The sequence below is a fragment of the Kogia breviceps genome, chromosome 4 (assembly GCF_026419965.1).
Source record: "Kogia breviceps isolate mKogBre1 chromosome 4, mKogBre1 haplotype 1, whole genome shotgun sequence".
Lineage (NCBI taxonomy): Eukaryota > Metazoa > Chordata > Mammalia > Artiodactyla > Physeteridae > Kogia > Kogia breviceps.
In genome coordinates, this window is record NC_081313.1 from 145,928,033 (window position 1) to 145,955,492 (window position 27,460).

Consider the following 27,460-nt stretch of genomic DNA (forward strand, 5'->3'; position numbering starts at 1 on the left):
AGAGAGCCCACGAGGCACAGGGAAGACCCCATGCACTGCAGTGAAGAGCCTGCGTGCTGCACCTAATACCTGACACCACAAAATCTAAACAAATAAATTAATTAAATAAATTAAATAAAATAATACGAGTGAATGAACATAATGGATAATGCCTTAAGAGAAACAAACAAGAAAAGGAAAAAAAATTTAATCAAAAAGAAGATAAAAAGAATTTTATAGAAATGGCAAACATAAAACAGGCAAAAATAGGACAGCTCTGAAAAGAGTAATATAAATAGGTGTAAGAATCTATTATACCATAAAAGTGACATTTAAAATCAGTGGGACAGATTAGTCAATCAATTGTGATACATACATGTTGGGGTATAAATATTTCTCTGGAAGGATCCACAGCACGACAAAAGCAGATGTCTCTGAGGAGGGAAACGTGTGTCTGGGGAAAGTGGGAAAAAGGGTGACTTTTCATTGAATTGTCTTGTGTATGTACCTTTTCTAATGTTCTGTCATGTGAATCTGTTACCTCTGAAGTTCGCTGAGTTCAAACCCCAGTTCCCCAAATTGCTAGCTCTTAATCCTGGGCACTCTTCACACTCTCCAAGCCTCTTTATCTGTGAAATAAGGTCAGTAACTTAGCCTGGTGCTGCCTGGCACAGAATAAACTCTCAACAAATGGAGATTATTAGGGAAAAAAAGCCCAAATGCCCATCAGTGCAGGAATGGATTTTTTAAATGGGGTGTGTATGTGAAATATACAGTCATGAAAAGGAATGAAGTACTGACACATGCTACGACATGGACGAACTTGAAAACATTATGCTAATTGAAAGAAGCCAAACACAGTGGTCATATGTGTATTATTTCATGAAATGTCCAGAAAAGGCAAAACCGTAGTGACAGAAAGCAAATGAATGGTTGCAGGGACTGAAGGAGGAGGGGATGAAGAGGGCCTGCTGATGGTTACAGGGGCTTCTTTTTAGGGTGATGAAAACGTGATGGGTTAGATGACGCTGATGGTTGCATAGGCTTGTGAATGTACGAACTGACACTGAGTTTGCAGTTTCAGAAGGTGAATTTTATGGCATGTGAATGACATGTCAGAAAAATAATTTTGAAAATGAAAATTGCCAGATTTCCCATAGTCACTATCCACTGTCTCCATCTCTCCCTTCTCCCCACTGCATTCCTTTTGACGCCCACCCCTGCCGCTCTCTCCCATCCTCAGTCCCTCGAGCTTCCCCATGAGGCCTCCCAGGGAGCCCCTGAAGCGCTGGGCGCCTGCGTCCTGTGGCTGTTGGAGCGGCTGCCCAGTGTGTGTGCCCCCACCACTCTCACCCGTGAGAGTGGCCGCTTCCCTCGCATTTTTCTCGTGCGTTTCAGCTGATGGTGATGTTTACAGAAGGCAGCACGTGCCCTGGTCCATGGAGGAAGCCCCTCAACTTAATATTTAGGCCAGTCCAGAAGTTTAATCTCATCCACCAGTAACCTCAGGATGCTGTGCTCTGAAAGCCAAGTTGGCCACCTGCGGGCACTTGCAAATACTGAGGACTTCGGAGGCATTTGGGCCTCCAACTGAGGCCTTGTACCTCCACATGCGATGTGACCTCAGCCCTCTGCTGCACCTCTCTAAGTGAAGTGGCACAGGAATACTGACCTTGCCTGTTGTTGCCAGGATTAACTGAGTAGTGCATTGGCTGCCCTGGTGCTTAGGTGTTGAGTACATGGTGATGTACATACCAGGCCCTACTGGTGGGCCTCCTGATGCAGCAGTTCCCTTGGCTCTGCCCCTGTCGTCAGCTGCCCCTAGGATAACTCGGAGCCCGAGCCACTTCTCTGGTAGATTTCCCTATTCCCCCACTATGGTCACACCTGCATAAGGCAACTCAAACCTTTCAGAGATGTGTCCTGAACCTCTTCTTTCCATACATACCTATCTGGTGGTTGTGAGACTTAAGGCCAACCTCCCCCAAAGACTTTTTCTGTTTCTCCTAGGAAACCTAGACTCATCTTCTGTCATCTTCAACTCTACTCAAATTTTGTTCTTTCAACCCTGACCTCTGGCCCTGCTTTTTACTTCTGCCATTTCATCCTCACTCCTGCTTCCTTTCATAAATCCATAAATCTCTTTTGGCCTTCCTAGCCCTGGGCCAAGTTCCTTCCTCTTTCCTCAGTTTTCACCCCTTTCCTCCCGTTTCCTTCCTTCTCCCATCCAACTTTCAGTCCTTCTTTTCACATGCAGACTTTGATTCCAACCCCATCAAAAACATACACGTCACAGTTAGCAGCATCTCAAAATTCAAAAGGTTTATTACTCATCTATTAATCCTATTACATTTATTTCTTCAGTTTTATTGTTTTTAAATATATCAAAATAAATAGAGAAATTTATACCTATCTTATCTATATATGGAAGAACAGCTGGTACCCAAGGTGTCACCAACAATCCTAGCAGCTCTTACTGTACGTATCCGTAGTAGTCAGCAATTTCCATTTCTTTTTCCTTCTCAATGAAAAACATCAGTTTCCCCAGAGAGGTGTATTTGGCAGCATTCTCACGTTCTTGTTGAGCCGCCTCTTCATGGCCTCCCGCTCTGGCCTCTGCTCTTGTTCGATGGGCGTTGACATTACTGGCTCAGGAACATTGGGTTGCCTCCATTGAATTTGGTGCTTCCTGAAGTCTTGGAATAGAAATGGGGTTTGGAGCTCCGGTGGGGACTGGCGCTTAGTCAGAGCAGGGGGAACAGGCTCCCGCTTAGAGAAGTGGAAGGTGAAGTTTTGTACGGTGCAGGCCTCGGAGCAGCAGACGGACGGACACTAGGCTGGGTATGGTCGGTCCAACCCGCTTGGGTTGGGTTGGTCGCAGTTGGCTGAGCTGGTTTGGCGGGACCTGGCAAAGAGGCAGGAGGTGGCTGGGGTGAACTCACTGCAGCAGGTTGAGCTGGGTTAGTAGCAGCAGGCTGGGCACGGTCAGCCACAGCAGGCCGATGTGAGGCCAGAGACTGTGGCCTCCGAGGAGCAGGTCGAGCTTGAGGCTTGTCCCAGGCAGAAAAAGGCAGAGGCATCCAGTTGACCTTCCCAGGAGGAGGCAGCTCATACTGCGATGGAGATGGACACTCTTTTTCAGCACTGCTGTCTGGTTTCTGGGCTTGGCCTTGAGTTTTCTCAGGACCCTGACCCTCACGTGGGGTATGCCGCCATGGCTGGATCGCTGGGGGTGGCTGGCGGTCTTTAGGGTTGATTGAATTTCCCAAGACCCGACAGGAAGAGAGCCCAGTTTTCTTATCATTCTTCTTCCCCAGTGCGTGAAAAACTGTCACAGACTCCAGCATGCGCATGCCTAGGGAGGTTCGAGGCTTTTTAAACTTCTCTTGGGTAAGCTCAGTTTGGTGTTTCTTTTGCTTCGTCTTGGGAATTGTTGGCTTCTCTTCTGCCTTGACTTTGTTCCCTGACTTTTTATTCTCTAATGTAACAGATAAGGAAAAAAAAAAACACGCTTTGTGAGACAGTCAGTGATTTGTCCAAAGTCACACAGATAGTAAATGTCAAAATCAAAACTGAACTTAGGTCTCCAGACTTCTAGTTCAATACTTTCCCTCATTATTCCATGCTATTTTGAATCCACTACTAAATGTAGGGGCAAAATAAATGTAATGAAAACCTTTCAAAAGTTTCTTTTCTCACCTGACATGGTCAGAGAAGAAGAGGAAACATCAACTGCAGATACAAGGGATGAGGAGACAACACTAGAGGACGTCTGAGTGGCTGCAGCTGAACGGCGCATGTGTCCAGTACAAAGGTCACTGGTTACTGGTCACTGGTCACTTGTGATGATCCAAATTTATTTACAAACAACTCCACGGAAACCCCAAGACTCTACCAAGTGGTAGTAGGTTTGGTAGGAGAGGGATGTCACAAAGCAGGCAGTTTACAGGTATGAGATAGCCAATAGGGAGGTCCGATCCCCAACAGGAAGGCAGGATTGGGTGAAGAGAGTGTAGGAGAGCTATAACAACACCTAAATTTCTGAGCTCCGGGGAGGAAATCCTAGAAGACAAGTTTACCTCCCCCAGGCTCTTAACATTAGGGAAATCATTGCAACATTTCTTACAGACGTTCATTGATATAATTAACAGTTACTTATATTCTACAGAGTATTATATTTTATGTATCATATACTTAGATATATATATATATATATATATATATATATCATTAATATCCTTAGGAAGGAAAGAGCCATCAACTTTGAACTATTACAGTTGTTCTGAAATCATATCTGTCTAATTAGTGAACTTAGAGCAGTTTTTAAGGAGCAAAAGTAGGGATGAAGAAGCTCTTTCTGTAACTTGGTTAAAGAGTAGGGTGAAGTTTGTTGAGTGTACCTTGTGGAGAATGTTGTGGTCCAAGGCTCTTTTAGTTTCATCTCCTTGACTCCTACCTTCCTTGGGCTGGGCTAGGCTGGGCCCGGTGGGACTTGCGACTTACATTTCTCTTCTGCTTTTTTTTTTTTTTTTTTCATTATGGGCATTGTTTCTAGGACAAGCCTAGATCTTGCATTCTTACCTTCATGGATGTTACTTCCTGTCAACTTCCAGCAGCAGGAGTCTTCTTTTCAGTGCTTGATGCTTCACAAAATACACTCAGCGCGTTGGAAGCAAATACCAGAGAGCAAGGAAACAGAGCTGGTTGCAAACCTTTCCTCTTCCAGCCTTTGGTTGCAATTCTTTTGCCCATAATTTGCTACCTCCAGTTCCTTGGGCCACACAAGTATCCTGCCATCCAGCTCTTTTATGTGTGAGAGACATTCTAAATACTGTCCCTTTTTCTTTGCACAGAAGTATATACAGTGTGGCAGTTACGGTAATCTCCTACCCCTTGCAAACAGCCACTCTAGAATCTCAGACCTCTAGGATTCTCCGTCTTGCATGCTTGGGTGCAAGGCCAAACAAAATGAAGAGGAGAATAATTAGAGAAAGAAGAGGACATTTGTGGAGAATTGGGAGCAGGTAAGGTGAAAGGGCACAGGAGAAAAGAGATTCATGTAGATTTTTTGTTTTCTGTAGGAAACAAGTTGACACACTTTGGCCTCATTTTGTATTACCGGAACAGACAGTTATAGATATATTTAAGTAGCTCGATAGTGCAGCAACTGCCGTGAATTCTGTACACTAAAGAGAACAGTCTTACATATATTTTTCATTTTGTTTTATGTCATATTACCTTATTTATAGCATTCACTGGGATGTTTGTAAAATACAGATTTTTCTAAATGCTCTGGTTTTGTCTACAGGGTTATTTCCTTGTCATATTTTTAAGGACTCCAACATTGTAAGACATATTGCATGTTTTTCTCTTGATGATGGTTTATCTTGACGCATCATGAACTAACTTGACCTGTTGGATTTTGTGGAGAAACTGTAAAGAGGGTCTGTGAAAAAGGCATTGTGGTGAGTCGCATTATGCACCCAAGCGTAAGGAGCTGATATGTGCCATCAGCCCAACTTGGCGTGGATTGCCTCTGTTTTAGTTGCCCTGGTTAGTGCTTTTCTCCCTCACCACGCTTGTGACTGTGATAGTGTCAGTAAGGGCTGAGTTGCTAATGATTTATATGTGAGGTAAGCTGGTTTGAGGGAGGAAATCTATGGATCTAGTCATTTTCCTTGGTGGTCAGCTTTCAGGGGTGCAAAGATCGATCTTTCTGGGGACTTTTCCAGTACCAGGAAGATATCCCATAGATGGGACCTCCAAAGACACACATTTAATTTTTAGGCCTGTTTTTCCTATTATGAGATATGAGTTTTTTCCCTGATGGGGATGATGCTTCTCTGAGAAGAAATTGTGAAAGGTGTTGTAGTATAGAGATGTGGCTTAAGCTTTTAAGTTTTTCTCAGGGTTTTTCCCCTAAGCTTCCTACTTCAGAAGGCCTATTTACATGATACTACTATGTGACCTGAGGCTAACAACTTACTAAATACCTGCAAGCCAGATCAGTGTCTCTTTTCTCTATATTTCCATGGACATCAAGGGACCCATAGCTACTGCAGGTTAGGGTGGGTGGTGTGAGATTGGGGCAAGTGTGGTATGACAAATTTTGGTATCACTCAAATGTTTGCCTATTAAAATACTGAGTTCCAACATTCAATTCGATGTAGGCAAACCCTTAGTTAGGCTTTCCTTGGTTCCAAGCCTATGTAACCTATTTTCTCTCCCTAGTTCCAGCCATTTAACTTTAGCTTGCAGGCTCAGCCTCATCTTAACCTCTAAAAGAATCTTACATGTAGGAGGAAGAAACTAAAGAGCTCTATTTCAACACTTAGGAACATCAAGCTCTACCCTGACCTAAACCTTTATTCTTATAGTTAGGGTATTGTCTTGTCCGGTATACCCACTTCCTGCATTTTGAACCCATCAAGTTAACCGAGGCCTGGCTTGGTGTAACATAGCCAGTTCATCTACCCCTGAGGCTGTCCTTAATTCTTCCCATTGTCACATTTTGATTTAATTAAATACTGGAATCCCTCAAACCCTTGCATGTGTCCTGATGCCGTATCAGATACTGGTCGATTTTGTTAGTGTCAAATACTTACCAGTCTGATTCTCCAAATATCCTTTGCTCCTATATTTTCCATCCCAGCATACTACATACCCATGAAGGCATTGTTATATCTCATGTTGGACCCACTCCCATCCAGACGCCTACTCTATGCTAGTTCCCATACTTTCTGGAAACCCTGTTATGGCCAGGCCTGGATTTTTTTGTGTTCCCACCCAAAGCCTGTATCTTTTAGCAAGCTGGAACTATAAGACCAACACAGATTTTCTAGTTTCTGATAGATTTATGTCACAATTTGTACATTGTCATTTGTGTAGATATTTGTATCATTTGTACTTTTTGACCATTACATGCCTATTGGATATTTTTCATAAATTGCAAAAGAATATTATATGACTTAGCACCAACTTGAATGTGGCTAATTGTAAGTTTGTTGAGCTAGCATGTATCTTTTCTTTATCCAAATAGTAATTTACTAATATTTTCCCATTTGTAATTATGTGGAAGTTTTCAGAATTGTAAATAAATGCTTGTGGATTGAAACTTGGTTAGACTATGACTGTCCCAGATACACTAAAGCTAGTGATCTTTTTACTCATTCATTCATTCATTCATTCATTCAATAATTGTGACCTTCCTGACTCCGTTTACCCAGCTCAAACGGTTGTGAAGGTTACTAACCGTGTATGTAAGATACTTTCAGAAATTAGAAACTAAAAAGTAAAACTAACAAAAAACATTTCCTATTATAAATAACAATGGAATTTAGTATGCTATTATACCTTCAGACCTACTGTAGGACATGCTGTTCTTTGCTGTTCCATTTGAGGCAGGATTCACAGTTTTTCTCACGGGTACAGATCACTATGCCTGATACTGTGAGCAAATGTTATACTTGAGCTCCACTCTTATCTCTCTCAGGCTTTTTTTGGTATTGTGTAAAATGTAAATACATACTGTCAACCTCCAGAATGATACCAGGCACCTAATGGAAACCCAATAAATGTTTCATTGTGAGTGGAGTATAAGTTGATAGAATATTTTCGAAGGTTGATTAGGCAGATTAGATTGATTGAAAATCTTTCAATATTTTTTACTTTTTTTTTCTTTTCTTTTTTTTGTGGTATGCGGGCCTCTCACTGTTGTGGCCTCTCCCGTCACGGAGCACAGGTTCCGGACGCACAGGCTCAGTGGCCATGGCTCACAGGCCCAGCCGATCCACGGCATGTTGGATGTTCCCGGACCGGGGCACGAACCCATGTCCCCTGCATCAGCAGGCGGAGTCTCAAACCCTGCGCCACCAGGGATGTCCCTACATTTATGAATTTTAAATGTGTTACATTTGTCTTGCAGAGGTCTTCCAGAATGCAGAGCCTGAGGCAAGGATTAAAATGCTGGTATTTTGGGGGGGTTGTATGTAAAAACAGAGTTGTGAGGGTGAGGAACAGGCTTCACAATGACACAAAAAGACACACAGGTTGTTTGGTATATATGTTCACTCAGCAAGCTGGACTTTCTTTGGGAGGCTTGAAAGGAAAAACCATTCCTGAGAGTAATCCACAGAAGGGAGAAAGAAGCGGGAATTTGCTGCAAGGCTTCCTCCTGTCTTATGCATTTCATTAATCAATCAAGGCTCCTTCCATGGGAGACAACTCCTCTACACTTCTGTTCATCATCTCACCCTTCTCTAGCAGCTCAGAAAGCCAGAGTTGTGGCCTGATATGTAGCATCTCCTCCAACTCTAACATGGAGGGATGGCTGAGAATGGAGAGGGCTTGGTATGGAGGCCCGGAGTTTCACCTGGGCTCTAGTCAGCTCAGAGAGTGCTAATTAGGTTTGCTGGCAAAGGCAAAACAGGGGAGTGTGGTCCAGGGGGCAGATGGCACCTTCAGGGAGGGGGAGGAGGTTGAGGGAATCTGAGACCATTCTTAGAAGCTGTGTTTCACATAAGAGGAGCTATGAATGAAATAAATGCTAAATAGTGATACACGGTACCTTGTAGAAAAAGGAGTAATTCAGTAGGGGGGTAGGGTTGGGAGAGAAGGCTTTACTGAGGAGAGGGGGCTTCAAGAATGATTTGTTCACAGAGGCTATAGGAGAGCCATTGTAGCCAAGGGAACAACCTGAAAGAGAAAGATACTGCGGCATAAACATGTATAATGTTGTGGTCAAGAAATGGCCGGCACACTGAAGCATGGAGTGGAACACGGCAGAGGCTTTGAAAACTCAGCTGGGAGTCAGATCACACAGGGCCCTGACAAGGAGTTGGAAATGGATTCTGAAGGCCGTAAGCCATTAAAGATTTCCAACAGGGGAATAACATTAATGAGCTTGTTTTAGGACATAATTCTGGGGCAGTTTTTAGAATTACATTAGAAAGGTGGTTCAGACAGGATCTAGATAGGGCCTACCTCCAGAGCAGGAGTGTTTGTAGTTGATTTTGTGGGTCCAAATCATGACTTAGGGCACTGAATGGCCTGCACTCCTGAGACATGATGCATAAAAATCAAGCTTACCAGACTGAGGTTAAACCCAAAACCAATTTAATTGGCAAAGTCTCATTACACTGGCTAGACTGAACTCATGCCTATATCTCTACGCTTTACTCAAACCCTACCAAGAAGATAAGACACCTAAACATTAAGAACACAAGAGAATGGGAGGGATGATGAATGGTAGACACACACACACAAACAGAGAGAGAGAGAGAGAGAGAGAGAGAGAGAGAGCAATAACAATGTCAAAGATATTAACTCTCAGAATGGAGAAAAATAAAACCTAATTGTGTGCAGCAAGGGGAAACTAAACAAAAAAGTCAAGGTGACTGAGCACCTTACTACAAGTCTACCATACACTTCCATCAGCCCTGAGTGCCTCAATCTTAAGTACTAAATGACAGGCAAAGATCACCAGATATTTCAAGATCACATCTAAAAGGAGAGAAAGGCATCAACAAACAGGACAACACAAAAACAGCTGACAGGAACAAAAGAAACTTAAAAATTGATAACTTTAGAGAGAGACAAGATAATGCATTCATTTAAAACAATAAAAGAATGAAATGCCTGGGAAAAAAACATTGCGAAAAGAAGAGCTAGCTCTTGGGGATTAAAAACATATAGCAGGGGGCTTCCCTGGTGGCAAGTGGTTAAGAATCCACCTGCCAATGCAGGAGACATGGGTTTGAGCTCTGGTCCGGGAAGATCCCACATGCCGTGGAGCAACTAAGCCCGTGCACCACAACTATTGAGCCTGCGCTCTAGAGCCCACGAGCCACAACTACTGAGCCCATGGGCCACAACTACTGAGGCCCTCGTGCCCTAGAGCCCATGCTCGGCAACAAGAGAAGCCACCACAATGAGAAGCCCACGTGGTGCAACGAGGAGGAGCCCCCGCTCCCTGCAACTAGAGAAAGCCCGCGTGCAGCAACAAAGATCCAATGCAGCCCAAATTAAATAAATACATAAATTTATTTTTAAAAATATACAGCAGAAGAAATACGTATATAATATGTAGCAGAAAACCTAAACAATCAACAGAAGGGTGGAAATAAAGCTGAGAAAATTCTTGGGATTTAAAAAAAAGAAAGGAAAGATTAACACTGGAAAATAGAAGAAAAAAATATACTTAACTTAGAGGTACATTTCAGAAAATCCAATAGTCCACCAGTAGAAGTTCCCCAAAAAGAAAATAGAAAAGATAAAGCGAAAAGAAAATTTCCCAGAACTGATGCACATAGCCTGCCAGACTGGAAGACCTCCCTTAATATCTAGCATTATGAATTTAAAAAATACCCACGCTAAGTCATATCATGAACTTTCAGGACACCTGAAACAGAGATCCTAAAGTTGCAGAAAGAAAAATTACAGGTCACAAATAAAAGTTCTGGAATCGGAATAGCACAAGGCTTCAAACGGCAACAATGAACTCTGGAAAACAATGAATAAATGCATTTTAAAGTGCTTACCTACAATTGTACAGTCTATCAAACTATCAGTGCAGTGGAAGAATAAAATAAACCCATTTCAGACATGCAAAAGCCTCAAAAAATTTACATCCCATTAATCCTTGGGAAACCATGGAAGGATATGCTCCACCAAACAGGGAAGTAAACCATGAATGCAGCTGCTGTGGATCCAGGACACAGAAGAGGGGCATAAGAAAGGAGCAGGGTGAAGGCAAAGAGAAATCTCAGGGCAAGAGCTACGGCTCAGGTGTAGAAAACCACCGACGTGCCTGTCACATGTTGAGCTGTGCTCCTGCAGAAGTCATATGTTGAAGTTATCCTAACCACCTGGACTTCAGAATGTGACCGTACTTGGAGATGGCATCTTTAAAGAGGTAAGTTTAGATGAGGTCATTAGGGTGGGCACTAATCCACTATGACTGGTATCCTTATAAGGAAAGGAAATCTGCACGTAGACACAGAGGGAAGACCATGTGAAGACCAAGGGAGAAGATGGCCATTTACAAGCCAAGGAGAGAGGCCTCAGAAGAAACCAGCCCTGCCAACACCTTGATCTTGGACTTCTGGCCTCCAGTACTGTGAGAAAATAAACATCTGTTATGTAAGCCACCCAGTCTGTGGTACTTTTTTATGGCAGCCCTGGCAAACTGAAAACAGTGCCCTACCTAGAACAGGTCAAGAACAAGTCCAATCAATCCAGGAAAGATTTCAAACAAAAAAGAATCGGATGTGTTTACCCTATCCACACTGAGAAATGTGACAGTGGTGTTAGAGGTTTGGAGGATGAATTAGTGATAGGTTCAGAGGAAAAGACGCAAACAAGACTGAAGGGGACAAAACGTTGTAAAGAATGGAGACATACTCGTACACGATGGTTCAGAGGTGAATGATACTTACCTAGCAAATAACATAAACTTAGAATACTGATTTCACCAAAAGTTGGGAAATAACTATCCTGAAAAGATGAGGGGAACAGAAGTGTGTACGTGGACAGATGATGGGAAAGAGCTAAATTCTCATCTTCCACGGTAGGAAGTCAATAGATAGTATCAGAAACTGAGAAATCAAGACGTGGTAATATAAGCCTAGTATTTAAATATGGAGGCAAAAATTAGAAAATAATGCTAAAATACTTAAAGTGGTTGCCTTTGGGTAGAAAATAATGCAAAACTACTTAAAGTGATTGCCCTGGGGAGTGACAATCAGGGGATAGGGCAGGGGTGCTGATGGGAAGACTACTCTTTTTCACAGAAATCTCGGTAGAACTATTTGAATTTTAAACTATTGGGTTGGCCCAAAAGTTCGTTTGGGTTTTCCGTAGCATCCTGCAGAAAAACCCAAACAAACTTTTGGGCCAACCCAATACTTAACCTGTGGTTTTTTTAAATAAAAATAAACAATTTAAAAGCTTAGACAGACCACTAAAGACCTTTCACAAAGGTTGCTCGTCCCTTTAGCCAGAGGACTTTCAGTGGTGTGACGTGAGCAGAAGCCAGAAACACAGTGTGCTGAAGAGCAAATGAGACACGAGATGGCAAACGGAGACTGGTTTTCAATAAGCTGTGTTGATAAATGAAATGGGATGGGGACAGAGAGGACAACACGATCAAAGAAGGTTTTCAAAGGTGACAGTGCTTAAGATGACACTTGTGCTGGCAAAGTCCTCCTCAGAAACTGCTTGCCAAGGAACTCCTTAAAACTATTCGATTAGCTGGACTCCCATGCCTGTCCCTGGTGGCACTTTTTTTTTTTTGCCTCACCAGTTGTCTTGCTGCTCCAGTATCTTTCCAAGGGAGAGTTCACAATGTATGTGAAGGAACAATTCCACAGAGCAGCCTTTTGGCAAGAAGAACTCTTGTATCTCTGTTAAATGTGGCGGGCAGAAAAAAACTTTCTGAGCCACCACCTAGATGAGAGGTAGCAACCTGACTGAGCTCATCAGACACAGACCAGGGAGTAGCTGAGTTAGAGCACTTCCTCAGGGTCAGGTTCCGCAGGATGTTCATTTATAACACAGAACAGAGAAAACAACTATCATATGCAGTATCAGACTTTCCATGATACAACGCTTCAAAATCAGAGACTTAAACAATGAAGCCAACTTGCCCAAGTATTCATCAAATATTTACCAAGGCTTATGATGTCATGACAGTTAGACCCTTTCTTGAGCAAACAAAGGTTTCTGGCTTCCTCTGCAACTAAAAATAATGAACAGCTCCCACGTGATCCAGCTGTGTGTTCCAGAGGTAAACTAGCAGAAGGGGCAACTTAGAAAAAGTCAAGGTCAAGGCACCATTCCGCTGTGAGAGGCAAGTGGAAAAAGACTGCTGCAGGTTACGTTCACCAAAGAAGCAACAACACGAGGAGCCATGCAGGTCTCCCCAGATATTCCAGGCTTCAAATGTCGCACCCTATTCTGTTCATCAAGCAACTTTTATAGTCAACAGAAGTTTTCAAGTTTTCTGAGTAGCTCCACCCAGTTGGTAACAATTACCCTGCCAGGTAAATTACCCAGCATTGAGCATTTACGTTTGTCAATTGGTCTCTCCTCAATTGACAATCAATCCCTAAAAGTTTATCCAGTGTTAGATGGCATATCTGACAACTCAGTGAAAGGAAATTGGTCAAATCCAACAATAGGCTGCCAAAAGAAAGAAACAAATGTCTAATCAGAAAAATACTACAACTAATTACAAATAGTGATTAGGTTCTAAAGAGATTATCTCCTAGGTAGATTTTAATAGAAATCTTGAACAGTTTTTTTGGGAGGGGTGAAGATACCCTGATGATTGGGTAATAACAGAACATGACAAAAACACTAAAAATTTTCTGCACACACAACACTAACATTACAAGTCTATTCAGAAGGAAATACACCAGAAGAGGAAGATAGAATTTTAAAAAATAATTTACAAAGGATGCTCTTTATTACTTTTCATCAGTTCTAAAATATCATCCTCCTTTAAAAAAATTTAAGACAGGAATGACAGATTATTTCCTTCACTGTTGTAAATACTGCAAATTTATCAGTGGAGCTAAGTATCAACATAATTTTTCCTTAAGCTCGAACACATAAGGGAGCACTAAAAGAGATTATAAACCTCATTTGACCTGATCTTATAAAAAGTCACTCTGGCTGTCTTCAGTCCTGTTCTGTCTCTAGATAGATTTCCACAGTAGGCTTGTGTCACTTGGTCCATCTATAAGAGGTCGGATAGGGTAGTCTGTAGTAACCGCCAGGATACCACCTTCTGTTCTGCGCTGCTTGACTGGCATTTGGCTTTACATTCCAAGAGTACCTCCTGTGTAAATGGTCCTATCCGTGGGGACCAGGAGGAGGAACATGGCCTCTCTGGTAAATGTTCTGATTCTGTGAAAATTTTCTTAAACAAAAGGAATACACCATTATTCGTTTTCATCAATATACATAACAAGTTTTATAAAATTATACATAGATACTCTGGTTCTACTGTTTTCTACCTGTGTGATTTTAGCAGATAAAATTGCTTAGCTTTTGGATTTTGTAGTTCTTTATAAAATAGAGCTAATAATACCTTCCATCTTCATGGATTGTTTTGAAGGTAAATTAAGATGATATACTTCAATTACCCACCACAATGCCTGGGCACACTGTAGGTTCCCAGAAGCCTTTCCACCTTTCCCTATAGAGATAAATGCGCATATACTATTCTAATCAGATACATTCTCTCCAAGTGTGGCAAGGTTGACATGAAACAGAATAAGCTATTTATTTTTGAAACCAGGAGCCTACTTTCACTTTGTAACTAAATACATATATAAATTAATTATAACATGTAGAAATTCTAACCATGGCACATGCAACAAACTTGGAAAGTTAAAATTTAATTGTTTCAAAAGCAACATCAGTAAATCTTATATAATCATACAAAAGAAAATTTGGAAATCTGAGAAAAGTAAACACCCCCCAAAACCCCTCAATCCCACTTAATCTAAGTAAACTGGTTAATATTTACTTTTGGTCTTTTTCCCCCTAGCATCTTTTTTAGACTGCTGAATCATAACCTATTATTTTCACTTATCATAATAAGTAAGCTATCATTTTCAATGGCTTTATAAAATATCATACTATGGATATAATAATTTACTTAGCTATTCTTCATCGTTAGAAATGCAAACTGCTACCAATTTTTCCACTACTGTAAAAAATGCTGGGATTAACATCCCAGAACATATACAACTGTATCCGAAGCCCCTAGTCCAGGGTCTGATACATAGTAGGGAGTTTGAGGAATGTGCTGAATGATTAAATGCATGTAGATTTTTCCATATTTTTAAGTATTTCTGTAACCTCATGGCGGAATTACTAGGTATGAACATTTTTATGGCTATTACAGTTATGTTTCAAAAGGGCTATATCATTTTTCAGCGCCCCTGGCAACACAAGCAACACCTTTTTGAAATGTTTACATCTGCTAAAAATGCCAAACATCTTTTTGAAAACTGAAAGTTTACAATGTGCTAAAGTACTTTATTAACTCATGTAATAATCAACAACAATCCCAAGGTATATGTTATTAAAATTTTACTTATAATATTATTAACATTTCCATCTAACTGGTAAGAAAATAGGAATTTAGAGATCTTACTCAAGATCACGTACAGGGTGAACAGCAGAGCCAGGAAGCACACCCAGGTCCAGCCGGACAATCAATACACTGGACTACCTTGTCAAACGCTTGCTAAATTAATAGCCAAATAGCAAACACTGTTGTTGTTTTAATTGTATTGAGGTTTTTCCTGTTTCCCAAGTAAAAGTATGTTTGTGATTTATGTGTTCAACCCCTTTGCAAGTTTCTCTACTGGAATTTTACCATTTTCCCTATAATTTGTATTTACTCTTTAAATAAAGCAACCTTCTTTATTCTGAAGACTATACCACTATTAATGCAGCCTAAGAATGTAAGATCCTTTCTGACACTCACATCAAATTATTGGTTTAAACTAAGTTTAAGAATCAATGAAAATTTCTAAGTCCTCTTCCCAACTGCCTCTGAAAAATCACCTATTCCCCCTCCTATACTTGATTTTCCAGCCCTAAATGCAAACTATGGAACATACAATACCTCCTGGTTGACACTGATCAGCAAGAAAACATCAGTTCTTCACAGTATAATGTGTTTGCACTAATTTATAGTATTAATTTCTATTTCAATTCTAGAAAAAGGGAAAGCAGAGATACCTTTCTGATTGCTGCAAATCTTGGGTCTGGGTATGGAAATGCCGAGATGTTGGGTAACCTGGGGTCTGATGTAGGTTATACTTCGGTCCTTGGTTAACAGACTTATTAGCTGTGTGAACTGGTTCCATCATATGCTCTGAGTCTTCAAAGCCACTTGTTCTGGATACACTGGAATCCCGATTCCTCAAACAGCATGTTTCCACAAAATATTACTGGTCTGCAAATTCAGTAGCCAATTTAGGACTATATTTTGGCCCGTGAAAGTAACAATTCCATCCGCCCCCCCATTCCTATTTGTTTAGGTTTCCTCGAGCAAGTAAACAAGGTACAAGAAGAAGGGATATGTGCAACTTAAATGATATAAGAATAGATCTTCCTAACCACAAATATCACATATAATATGCAACTTACTTTCTGATGGGACCATTCTGAAGGTCTTCAATGAAGTTTTGTCTTTCTAAGCAATGTCCACGGCTCCTATTGAATACTGAGGAGTGGATGAACTGTTAGAATAACTGTACAAAGAGCAAATCTTTCCCAGAGAGAGCAGTTCAAAGCTGAAATCCAGGGACTTCCCTGGTGGCACAGTGGTTAAGAATCCGCCTGCCAGGGGGCTTTCCTGGTGGCGCAGTGGTTGAGAGTCTGCCTGCAGATGCAGGGGATACGGGTTCGTGCCCCGGTCTGGGAAGATCCCACATGCCGGCGAGCGGCTGGGCCCATGAGCCATGACCGCTAAGCCTGCGTGTCCAGAGCCTGTGCTCCACAATGGGAGAAGCCACAACAGTGAGAGGCCCACGTACCAGAAAAAAAAAAAAAAAAACAGAAAAATAACCCTGGGGAATATTAAGAGACCTAAAGGGAAGTAAAATTTTGAAACTTCACTTGAAGTAATAAAACACGGATTCCAGTAGGCTATGATAAGTTACATATGTATAGTGTAATGCCAAAAGCAAGCACTAAGAAAACTATGCAAACAGCATACACAAATGATTATAAATAAATTAAATTAAAATGGACTTACTAAAAAATGTTTAAGTCACCCACAAGAAGGCAAAATAAGAGAAAGACAGGATTGAGAAACTAAGGTAAAAGACAAAACAAAAAATAAAATGGTAGACCTAATCTTTAACATAGCAATAATTACATTAACTGTAAATGATCCAAATAACCAAATCAAAGACAGAGATTGGAAGAGTAGATTAAAAAATCACAAGCATGTTGCAACTATATACTGTCTATAAGAAGCTTACTTTAAACATCATGATATAGGTAGTTCAAAGTAAAAGGATGAAAATGATATATCATGTGAACGTTAATCAGAAAAAGCAGGAATGGCTATATTGATATCAGATAAAGTAGATTTCAGAGCAAAGGAAATTATTGGGGGCAGAGGGTCATTACATAAAGATAACAGGAATAATCCACCTAGATGACCTAGTGATACTAAATGTGTGTGCACCAAACAACAGAACTTCAAACTACATGAAGCAAACACTGAAAAAGGTAAAAGGAGAAAATTTTAAATCCACAATTATTATTTGAGACTTCAACACAGCAATTTATAGAACTATCAGAAAAATCAGCAAGGATATGGAAAAAATGAAAACATTGTCAATCAGCAGGATATAACTGATGTTTGAAGAACACACTCAATAAGAACAGAATACATATTCAAGTGTCCATGGAACACTCACTCATATACCATATACTGGGCAATAAAAAAACATGAGTAGATTTAAAAGAATTAAAATCATAGAGAGTATGTTCTCTAGCCATAATGGAATCAGACTACAAATCAATAGCAGAAAGACAACAGGAAAATCTTCAATCACATGAAAACTAAACATCACAATTCCAAATAGCTAATGGGTAAAAAAGACAGTGTCAAGGAAAATTTTTTAATGCACAGAATAAAAGAAAATGGAGATATAACAGATCAAAGTTTGTGGAATGAAGTGAAAGCAATGCTGAAAGAGGAGTCTATAGCACTAAATTGGGAAAGAAAATATTTCAAAGCAATAATCTAATTTTCTCTATTAAAATAGTATAAAAGGAAGAGGTAAAACACTAAACAAGCAGAAAGAAGGAAATAATAAAGATGAGACAGAAATCCATGAAACTGAAAACATCAAAATAGAGGGGAAAATCAGTGAAACAAAAGGCTGGTTCTTTGAAATAAACAATCTAATCAATAAACATCTAGCAAGACTGATAAAGATAAAAAGAGAGATGGCACAAATCACATATATCAGAAATGCAACCAGGGATACCATGACATGTCCTGCAGGTTAATAAGGGACAAGTTATTATGAACAAGTCTACACTATATATTCAAAAATGTAGATGAAATGGACCAATGCTTCTACACCCCAAACTACCAAAACTCAGCCAAGATGAAATAGATAATCTCAATTTTCCTGTAACCATTTGAAACACTGACTTTTCATTTAAAAACTCCCAAAAGAGATCACCTCTGTGCTTTGTGACCACCTAGAGGGGTGGGATAGGGAGGGTGGGAGAGAGGGTGATGCAAGAGGGAAGAGATATGGGAACATATGTATATGTATAACTGATTCACTTTGTTGTAAAGGAAAAACTAACACACTATTGTAAAACAGTTATACTCCAATAAAGATGTTTAAAAAAAAAACTCCCAAAAGAAATATTCAGGCTTAGATGTTTCACTTTTACCCAAGACTTAAAGAATTAACACCAATTTTACATGAGTAGATAAAAGACAGAAGGAGAGGGAACAGTTCCTAATTAATTTTATGAAGCCACTATTACCTTGATACCAAAACCAGACAGGGATAGTATAGAAAGAAGAAAACTACAGACCAATATTTTTTATGAATTGGCTGCAAAAATCCTCAGCCAAATATTAGTAAATTAAATCCAGAAATATATAAAGAGAATAATATACCATGATCAAGTGGTATTTATTCCAGTTATGCAAAGTTGGTTAAGTATTTGAAAATCAAACAGTGTAATCCGGGCTTCCCTGGTGGCGCAGTGGTTGAGAATCCGCCTGCCGATGCAGGAGACACGGGTTCGTGCCCTGGTCCGGGAAGATCCCACATGCCGCGGAGCGACTAAGCCCGTGAGCCATGGCCGCTAGGCCTGCGCGTCCGGAGCCTGTGCTCCGCAACGGGAGAGGCCACAACAGTGAGAGGCCCGCATACCGCAAAAAAAAAAAAAAAAAACAGTGTAATCCACCATATCCTATAGATTAAGGGGGAAAAGTCATGTGAGCCTATCCATTAATGCAGAGAAAGCATTTGACAAACTCCAATCCCATTCATGATTTTAAAGAAAGAAGAAAAAAAACTCCAAGCAAACTAGGAATAGTTTGAAACTCATAGAGATGATCTACAAACAACCTATACCAACATGATATTTAACTGTGAAAGACTGAATGCTTTCTCTGTCAGATCAGAAACAAGGCACCGATATCTGCTCTCACCACTTTTATTAAATATATTACTGAAGGGACTAGTAAGAAAATAAAGCAAAAATAAATAAATACATAAATTTAAAAGTTAAAGTTTTAAAAAGTTTATTTAAAAGAAAAAAGGACTATTCCTACTATGTAAAATAGGAAGGAATATATCCTACTGAATGTTGAATAGTAATATATCCTATTATATTGATTAAGGAAAAGTAAAACTGTATCTGAAGATGAGATGAAAATCTAAATGGAGAAAATGCCAAGGAAAACACAAAAAGCTTGAGAAATAATATTAGTTTGTAAATGTTTTAAGAGTACAAAATCAACACAATTTTATCAAATTATATATTAATAACACATGTGTAGAAGCTTAAATAAAAATATGTGATGCCATTTACAACTGACCTAAATAAATACTTAAATATAAGCCCAATAAGACATTTATAGGATCTGTATACTGAAAATTACAAAATGCTGATGAAGAAAAATTGAAAAGTCCCAAACAAATAGGGAGACATACCTTGTTCATGGATTAGAAAACACAAAGTAATGAAGATGTCAATTCTCCCCAAGTTAAGAGGCTTAACACAATTACTCTTTAAATGCCCTCAAGGTTTCTGTGGATATAGACAAGCTTATTCTAAGATTTATATAGTAAGAAGAGGCTGAAGAATAGCTAAAACAATTTGTAAAGGAAGATTAAAATGGGAGGAATTAACCTACCCAATTTCAAGATTTTGCAGTAATGATGGAGGGTAGATACATAGATCAATGGAATGGAATAGAGAACCCAGAAATAGACTGACATAAATACATTTAACTTGTTTTTGACAGCAGTGCAAAAGCTATCAAGAAAGAATAGACTTTTCAAAAAATGGTACTGACACAGTTGGATATCCCTCAACAAAAACAAACAAACAGGGCTTCCCTGGTGGCGCAGTGGTTGAGAATCCGCCTGCGGATGCAGGAGACACGGGTCCGTGCCCTGGTCCGGGAAGATCCGACATGCCGCGGAGCAACTAAGCCCGTGAGCCATGGCCGCTAGGCCTGCGCGTCCGGAGCCTGTGCTCCGCAACGGGAGAGGCCACAACAGTGAGAGGCCCGCATACCGCAAAAAAAACAAAAAACAAAATAAAAAACAAAACAAACAAACAAAAAAAACAAAAATTGAACCTTAACCTAAACCTCCACACCTTACACAACAACTAAATCAAAGTGGATCATAATCGTAAATGTAAAAGCAGGACATTTTTAGGGAAAAAAAGGAGAAAATCTTTGGCATCTAGAACTAGGTGAATAATTCTTAGACTTGACACGGAAAGTATGATCAATAAAAGCAAAAACTGATAAACTGGATCTCATCAAAGAGTTAAAAATGCTTCCTAGAAGATCCTTTTAAGTGGATGAAAACTCAAATTACACAGTGGGAAAACATATTTGAAAATCCCATATGAGACAAATGACTTGTATCTATAATATACAAAGAAGTCTCCAAACAACTTAAAAACATCCAACTAGAAAATAGGCAGAAGACAGGAACAGACATTTCATGGAAGAGAATATACACATGGCAAAGAAGCACATGAAAAGATGTTCAACATCATTAGCCATTAGGGAAATGCAAATTAAGACCATAATGACATATCAGAGAATAACTAAAATTAAAGTATAGTGACAATATCAAATGCTGGCGAGTACGTAGAAAAATTACATCACTGGTGGAAAAATAAAATGGTTTAGCCACTCTGAGAAACAGCTTGACAGTCTCTTTTCATCCTAAAAGTAGATTCACCCTACAACGCAGTAATTGTACTCTTGAGCATTTATCCAAAAGAAACAAAAACTTAATGAAGTTCCCACAGAAACTTACATAGAAATGTTCCTAGCAGTTTTATTTTTAATAGCCAAAAACTGGCAACTACCCAAATGTCTTTCAATGGATGAATGTGGAAACAATTTGTGATATGATAAAATCTTACGATAGAATACTACCGAGCAACAAAAAGGTACAAATTATTAATATAGGCAAAAATTGAAATGAACTTCAAGGGAATGATGCTGAGGGAAAAATTTTAAAGGCCAATCTCCGAAGATTAAGTAATTGATGATTATGTTTACTTATTATTCTTAAAATAACAAAACTGTGGCGATGGAGAACAGATAAGAAGTTGCCAAGGCTCAGAGATGGGGGTAGAAGGTACAGCGGGGGAACTTTGTGAGGTTTTTGTGGTCCCAGGACAAATAATACAGCAATCTTGGTTTTAATCCCTAAAGATTTTTAAAAGCAATTCCTAATAAGATATTTAGCAATGGCAGCAGATCAGAGGTATAGCTCCCCAACATGACAACTTCAAAAGGGATCCTACTAATTCAATGCAGATGTTGATTTTACAAAGGCCAGTCACAATAGTTAAATGGTATATATCTTAACGCTATTATTCTAAGTATCCAGCTATACCAGAAGGACTAGCAGGATTTTCTGTACATTCAATCTTATTTAAGACAGTAAATCTTATAATAAGACAGTGAAAAAAAGAAAAAGAAAACAACACAAACCTCAGCTACTGTTGGATATTCTCACAGGAAGATGAGGTGAAAATATGTAGCCGCGGTTCAAAAGCTTAAGCGGTGGCACCTAAATTTGGCTGCACATTAGAATCATCTGAAGCACTTTTTACAAACCCTCACACCGACGGTTGGTCATCCTAGAGCAATAAAATCATTTTAAATCTCCCCAGACGACGCCAATGTCTAGCCAGAACTGAGAACCAGTGGACTAAGCAGAAGGGGATGTTTCCACAAAGATTTCTTAACAATAAGTCCTTTCACCCAATCAGATTTACGTCCCCACAAAGGGGCAAACAAGGCTAGATGTTGTCCATCCTTGCTTAGCTTTAATTAGCACTTGTGACTTGCCCAAAACCTAGATCCTGTTTCCCCTAAATTTCATGTTATTGCCTAAGTTTTTCAAACCCAGGGCTAAGGGCTTTGCCGGGATGAGATTTTAAGTGCTCACACAGGGGAAGTCCCTGGCAAACCAGGACAGCGGTCACTCTACATTGACATGTAAAGCATCCTCCATAACCCTGCCAGTGCTCCCAGATACTAGTCTGTGCCAACCAGTGGAGCAAAGGCGTTCTCCGTGACTACCACGGCACATGCTGCTGGACTTGCCTTGGCTGGTCCCGATCTTTTCCAGGCGCCGCTCCCCTTCCCCTGCTGGTGGACGCTTTGGCCAGCTGACGATGCAGATATGTCCAAACTTTAAGGTGAAGAAAAATCATCTGGAGGGCCTGTTATAACAGAGATCACTGAGCCCCACCAGAGTTGCTGATTCCATACGGCTGGGACAGGGCCCTACAACTGGAATATCGAACACATTATCAGGGGATGCTGCTAAAGCTGGTCAGGTTGTCACCGAATGCAGGTTCGTGTGTCTGAAGCACAGTGAGGCCCAACATACCTAAAGGTTGGAGTGTGGAGCAGAGACAGGTTTGTTGCAGCATCGAGCAAGGAGAGGGGTTGGCCCGTGTTCCAAAAAACCCTGAAATCTCCAAAGGATTTCAGCAAAGCATTTTTAAAGGCCAGGTGAGGGAGGGACGTCCCAGGGAATTTGATTACCTAGTGCACAATCCTCTGACTGGTTGATGTTGAGGCCACAGGGCAGGTAACATTATCCATCCTTAGGTGCCAGAAGGTCTGGGGGCTACGTGCTCATGATCATCAAGGAGTTAATTTCTTCCATTGGGTGGTGGTTTTTAGCATCTGAAAACCCAAGAAATATGCCTGAGATACTATTGTCTGAGTACTTCAGAGAGGAACTACAGCAGAGGAGATGGGAGATGGGTCTGTCCTAGGAAGGCCCCATAGGGTACTGCTTGCTTACAAGGGGACCATACTTTGAGAACCACTGCTCTACTGGCTTGGAATGTTAAGAAAGTAACGGAAGAATCCCTCCCCAGATCTAGATTCTAGTATCGCCAGCTATTCTGGTGGGGGGAAGGGTAAGTTTTGTCCTTGCTTGGACTTCTTGTTCATTTATATCGAAGCCTATTTGAGGCAGTGCGCTCGGCGGTCCTGCACAGCTGTCTTTTGCTTCAACGGTGTTTGCAATGAACAGACCCAGGGACGCTCCTTGCTCCAGCCCCCGACCACCCTCCTACCTTTCTTCCAGTCGCAACCTTTAGAATCAGCCACTCACCTATGCTCAGCCTCCAGGACAGGCCAACACCGTTTTGTGAGCTTAAATCCTTTTCACTGATCAACCACAAGTTCCCAGCTTCCTCAGAATTATTCCATCGAGGTGGAGGCCGCTGTCCACCGCCTGTTCAGCCTGTATCTGTGGACACTTACCTCTCTCTGAGCTTCTGTTTCGACAGCAGCAATGGGACTCTGGACAGTGTGGGCCACATTTGGCGCCAACTGGCTGAGGAGGAGTGCGAGGGCGCCCAGCGCCTCTTGAAAATGCAAAACCAGTGCTGAGGCTGCGCCCTCTTCCAGGATGCGCGGAAGCCTTCTCAACATGAGCGGGGTAGAACCCAGGACGCTGTGGAAGCCGCCATTCTTAGGGAGAAGAACCTGAACCAGGAACTATGGGATCTGCGCGCCCAGGGCTCTGCCCGCGCGGACTCCCACCTCTGTGACTTCCTGGAGAGCCGCTTCCTGGAGGAGCAGGTGAAACTCATCAAGAAGATGGGCGACCACCTACCTGACCAAGCTCCGCAGGCTGGCTGGTCCGCAGGTTGTGCTGGGCGAGCATCTCTTTGAAAGGCTCACCCTCGAGCACAAACAGGAGTCTCTGAAGTCCAGCGGCCTCTGAGGAGCCCCTCTGGCGTCAGAGCTTCCGCCTGAAGCCCCGCTCTGCAGCCACGAGGCAGCTTTGTAACCGCCCTGGAGCCCTCTCCCAAGCCTTGGACCAAATGGAAACAATAAAGCTTTTTGCAGAAGAAAAAAACAGCCTATTTGAAACACAAACAGAATTAGGAGAAAAAAAGAAATATATATATATATATACACACATATATATTCACGTTCTCTTAACATATGAATTGCCCCACTTTATCTGTGTGAAATCAGTTTGTTCCCCTCATTGGGCTGGTTCTCAAGCTTTGCTGCTCATTTGAATTCCCTAAAGAGCTTTTAAGAAAAACATTGGCGTCTGGGTCCCAGCCCCAGAGATTTGGATTCAGGAGGTGTAGGGAGGAGCCTGGCACGGGGAGGTCTCAGAGGCCCCCAGGTGATTCTAATGTGCAGCAACTTTGTGAACCACCTCTTGGCTTCAAGCCAGCTAGCGATCAGATATTAAATCTAAGACACATGGGCTAGTGCGTGAGCTCCGTGGCTAGGTGTATTTCATTTTCTTCTTCCTGGAAGATTCGTGCCAGGGAAAATGATTGATAGTTGTAGTACTTCTCTGAAATGGATTGAAATTTCCAATTAGCGTGAACAGGGGACGGTGAGTGGGTGAATGCAATAAGGTGTATCATTTACGTATTGCCCTATGTGTATGGCTAGAAGCTTTTGCAACTGAGGTCTGCCCTGCTTTTCATGCTAATGGTAATGCTTGTCCTCCTAATGCAGCTGTAAACTTTCTAAGCCCATAGGTAGACAGCATCACAAAATATTTACCCCTCCCCACTGGCCCACTCTCAAGCTTCACTCCCCTTCCCCAATTCACAAATGTACATCAATGTACTTGAGACCAATATCAACATATTGACCTTCAATTCTTCTACTTTGCAGCTTCCCTCTTATCAGGAGATGTCAGCATTTCGTGCAAGGACAAATGCTTGCCTCTTGGTGAGTAATGTAGACAATGCCTCCAAGAGACAAATAGCCCTTAGGGAGGGGGAAAAAGTCTTTCAAAAAGTTGACGCCCAGAGGAGGCATTTTCAGTCATCTCAGCTTAGAGGTCAAATATCCAAAAAGTTTAAAAAAAGGTTAAAAAAAAGAAGAAGAAGAAAGCAAGGAAGAAAAGAAGGAAACAATTTTCTTATCTCATAGTAAAAAGGCAGTTTTCCTTAAAAAAAAAGACTTAAGCCTTAAATTCTCTTTCCTAATCATAATGTGCTTTTCCATCTTTAGACCATTCCTCTTATATCCTGTATTATTCATGATGTTTAATTCTTGAAATAGCACGTGGCTGAAAACAGAAGCTCATGTCTTGTCCACTATGAATTAAATCATCTTTTCCTAGGACCCGTCTACAATGTACAATTTGGGGTCTGCCAACATAAGTATGTTCTCTGAAATAAGTTATAGCATTTTGCCTTTTCAATATATAGTGATACAATATATTGTTAACACAATATAGTTAATATAGTCAATATAGTCAATACAACTATAACGCACATGATATGATGCCGCTTTGGTGATTTTCTTCATCCATGTAATTCTGAAATTTGACGGTATAGTTTTCATTTTCTAATGAGCTGAGTATTACCTTTGCAAAGATAGAAAAATAAAATAAATTCATAATATTCTTGTGTGGTTTGTCCCTGGGGTGGATTACCATAATGGGGGGATATCTGAGCCTTTCCCCAAGTCATTAAGAAACCTCCAGCGAGCAGCCCCTTGTCCTCTCCAGGGAGTAGGGGGAAAGCATCTTTAATCATCATAATCCTGGGAGGAGAAATCTCAGAAATAAGACATCTGCTTCTCTGCCTTGTTGTTTTGCAGAATAGCAATGATTGCTTTAGCAGCTTCTATTGCCGTATGTGTACAATAAGTAGATGAACATGAAACTGAATGAACGCATAATAGAAGGATAAACCCACCCAGCTTAACAAATCCACTCTCTCACCTGCTGTGCCCTGAAACATGAAAGAATCACGGGATCATAAGGATTAATAAAATAACAGTCTCTGTTAACAATATTGACAGGAGGTATAAGGATAATTTGTCCGATTTGGGACCAACAGCTTAACCGCTTAATTCTTTTTTTTAAGGGCAAATCATTCATGTATTGTTTAAAGATTGCAAGACAACATCTGAATTTCGGGAGCACAATTTAAATGTTTTACTTTTTTGATGAAGCAGAGTATAATAGAAAAAACAATTAGTTTCCAGTAATATCTATATCTCTATGCAGAATTAAGTCTTCCACAGACATGTTACCTGGAAACAAAACCCTGTTACAATAAGCAAAGCTTCAACCAGAGCGGCTACTTTTCGGGCCAGGGGAAAGGTTCATCCCTATAGGAGGATGATGTGCTGTGTAAAATGGCTGCAAGGTCACAGCCTTGAGGGCGTTGGAAGCCTATTATCCTATTCCACATTAAGTAGTTTGGTGAACTTCAAACGTCCGTTCATCTGCAACCAAGCTGGCAACCTTTAACTGATATTTCAAGCAGGTAAAAAATAAATTAAAAGAAATCCCTACACTGATGTTCCTTCATTTACACTGTTAAATGGTTCATTAACATGTAATTCTGTTTAAGAATTACATTTGAGACTCCTTGCTCAGATTTTGGTTCACAGTACAAATCTTTCAGAGATTCAAGTTCTGATTAATCAATAATTTGTCAGCTAGGATACATTCAGGCAACAGCTGCAACTACAGAACAGGTGCACTGCTTCAGCGCCTTGGAAAGACATAATCTTGCGCACTACTAGCAGAAAAAGTATTGGTTACCAGACAGCATATGTGCAGTACAGCAAGACAAAAACATATATTCATATGTTGGCTTGTTTAAGCCTCAAGCCCTCGATCTTTGTTGAAATACAATAATTTCATTCCTATGGTTTTCAATACCGAAACCTCAACCTCCAGGAGGGCTAAAGTCTAATTTGTACTCCAAACCAAGTAGCAGTGCAGTTTGCTACTACTGAGGCTGAATCCATAAAGACTTCAAGACCACGTCCAGAAGACAAGTTATTATATATAATACCCTAAAAGTTCTGAAACATGATTATCATATACAGAGCTGGTCCTTCAGAGCTTTTTACCTATAACATGTTTTTTGGTGACAGTTACTTAATGTACTGGAGATAACTGTGACTTACCGATCAAATAGTTGAATACTTATACTTACTTGGGATTTCATTTCTGCTGAAAGAAAAAGGAAGAACAGGACTCACTTAAAAAAAACAAACTTTAGAAATGAAAGTAAAAATCTTATCACACACTGTCACTTTTGGAGGCAGCATAGAGGGGCAGTCAACAGTAAAACACTGGTGAAACAGGTCAAAACTCTAGGCCCAAAATCCATTATTATTATCATCGGTGACAGTACCACCACTGTGCCCTTCATAATTAATCATCACTCCTAAGAT

At 40.7% G+C, this 27,460-nt stretch overlaps 2 pseudogenes; one reads left to right on the plus strand and one right to left on the minus strand.

Moving 5' to 3' along the window:
- The window catches only part of LOC131755765 (RNA/RNP complex-1-interacting phosphatase-like), a 139,865-nt pseudogene that overhangs the window by 106,372 nt on the left and 6,033 nt on the right, over nucleotides 1-27,460 (plus strand).
- Nucleotides 13,601-27,460, minus strand: part of LOC131755465 (RNA/RNP complex-1-interacting phosphatase-like) — a 313,564-nt pseudogene continuing 299,704 nt past the window's right edge.